Genomic DNA, 2,894 nt, shown 5'->3' with positions numbered 1-2,894 from the left:
AGCGCTGCCGCGCTTCCCAAGCGGCGCACTATCCAGTGCGCCACCGGGCCGGCCCTATCCCATTTGGCCTTAACTCAACCTTCAGTACTTCAACCAGACAAATTTTATGGATGTAGAGAAAGACACCAACTTGTTTCTTTGAGATTTGCCAAAGATTTAGGCATGTATCTCCACATAACCAAACTTCAGATATTAGTTGAGTATCATTACTTCTCTGAGATTTTTGTTCTTTTTCTCTTAAAAATACTGGTAATCTAAATTTAAATAATTAATATAGTATTTTTAAATTCAAAGAGAGAAGAAAAGAAAAAGAATGGAAAGAGAATTAAAGACAGTGTTATTCAAAGCTGAGATAGAAGAAGGATGAAGTTTCTGAGGGAAAACATATTTAATGTTTATTTAACTATCTAAAATTCCACTAAATGCTCTGAATGTTAATCAAAGTGACATTCTCATTGCTTATTTGATCTTCTCTTATTGAAGTTTTCATTAAAATGCCCAAAAGATGTCTTCATTTTCAAAGGCTATATAACTCATGTAATTGAAGATGTGTTTAAAATTTTTCTTGATTTCAAAAGAAATAACCCATACCTTTCTTAATTACTCCTAACTGGATTCCATACAACATAAACTACTCACTGGACTCAATATAATATATTCAGTTACCTGACAACCTTTTAGTTTTAATAATTCAAAGTGAATTGTTAGCAAGTGAAAACTCTCTTTAATATCAATCTATCACTACAAAAAATGTCAGCTCAAAAATAGGATGGACTTTTTTGAAACGCCATTAAATTTTCTTTTTCTTTTTGTTTCCTTTTTTTGTCTCTTTTTTACTGACCGGCAACGGAATTGCAACCCTCGGTGTTGCGCCCGCACCGCGCTCAACCAGTGAGCGGGAACCGGTCTCCACATGGGATCTGAACCCTTGGCGGGAGCTCCACCACGCTCCCAAGCGGCGCACTCTCCAGTGTGCCACCGGGCTGGCCCGAAACGCCATTAAATTTTAAAGCACTTTCAGAAGTTCAATTTGGAAAATAAGATAAAATATCTAACATTAAAGCCAACCTAGAAATATTTTAATCCTAATGAATTATAAACAAATATTATAAAATATTTTATTTTATAAATATAGACAATTTGAAAGATTATAATATCTAATCATTACTCAAATTTACAGATAGAATCAATGCCTAGATTTAAACTCAGAAGTATGCATTTTTAACCAGATAGTTCCCAGAGGCTATTAACTCTTCGTTTAATAGTCAAGTTCTCTTATTTTACTTACAGACCTTGAATTTCCTGAGTTCCAACCTTATTCTATATAGTGATTAATTCATTGAAAGGAGAGTTACTTTGTCTTTTCTTTTAAGGTGTTTAAAAATAAACCTCTCAAATTCTCCACTAAAAAAAAAGTTAAAAGCATTTCCTCTTTCAGGAATATGAAAGAGAGAACAGAGGAAAGAGGTAGAAAATATGGAAGGTTCATTCCTATGGTTTTACTCTTCTGTTCTTCTATCATAACCCCTGCAGAATCAGCTTTATAGTGGTATGGCAAATAAGATATGTTATTCTGTTAACAACTTTATTTCTAGTGGCAATTTTGCGGGGGCGGTCAGGTGGTGGACAAGTTTTTTTGTTGCTATTGTTAGGAGCTGACATTCTGAGTAAATTTTAAATCATGTCTATAAAATGATTTCACGATAAATTGTGGTAAATATCTGAATACCAAAATGGGTGATGGTATAAAACCAGCAGAAATTTGGGGATAGGAGAATACAGAAGAAGAACTAGAAAGGCTGTCAATTCCACGCTTTCAACCAGGTCTGTGACTTTCATCAGTACCTCCATGGATACTTAGACACTAACAGCTATTTGATTTATGAAAGTTTTCTGTATAGGTCTTGCTTGCAATATGCAGCAAATTATTTAGTAGAAATTGAGTGGGAATGATAACATGAAGCATTTTCCTTTATAATATCAATCATTTTCCTTGAAAATGTCTTTTTGAATTTTTGATTAGCTTTGACATCAGTAAAGTATGTATATTTGTGTGTGACGTATACTTTTATTTCTCCAACAATCATTATCAGAGATTAGATTGAATTTTTAAAATTTTCTTTGTGTAATATGAAGATTTTATGTTAATTTTCTTCTCCCCTTCATATCCCAATGTTTGAAAATGTAATCTGGGATTTTAGACCTTGCTATGGTCATTAAATTATTATTTTATATTTTATGTCTTCTCTTTTAGGAATGATTTTGCCATAGTAAATTTCATTTAGCCACATTTATATCTAGTATTTTATACTTAACATTATGATTAATTGGCTTCAGTGCTCATTGTGAGTTCTATTGTATTTTTTTTCTTTTTTTCACTCATATTTAATTATTCTATTAAACAGAGGTACTATTTCTTTATATACTGTTTTCTAAGAAGTGTGAAGGAATGGTGTGCTCTTGAAACTCAAAATGTTATTCTGCTGATATAAAACGTATCTTGGTCTGGCATAATGTTATTGGGTCAAAACTCTTTTTATAATATAATAACAGCTATCAGATATGCACTAAGAATTATGCCAATAATTTATATCCATTATCTATATTACTTAATAATTTCACCAGATAGGGGACTTTTATTATCATCATTTTTCATAGATGAGAAAGCTGAGGCTTAGATTGGTCAAGTGTCTTGACAAGGATCACAGAGCAACACATGGATGAGGTAGGTCTCCAAATCACCAGTGTTTTCCACCTCTCAAAATCACAGCTCAGTGGATGTAGTTTTGATCTGTCTTTGTGCAGAGAACTCTGTGGTCATCCTTTCAATATTTTTTTCTTTTAACGTTTTTTTTTTTGGGGGGGGGGCTGGCTAAATGTTTTAGAATTTTAGA

The sequence above is a fragment of the Galeopterus variegatus genome, unplaced genomic scaffold (genome assembly GCF_000696425.1).
Source record: "Galeopterus variegatus unplaced genomic scaffold, G_variegatus-3.0.2 Scaffold1399, whole genome shotgun sequence".
Lineage (NCBI taxonomy): Eukaryota > Metazoa > Chordata > Mammalia > Dermoptera > Cynocephalidae > Galeopterus > Galeopterus variegatus.
This window is presented reverse-complemented; position numbering follows the sequence as displayed.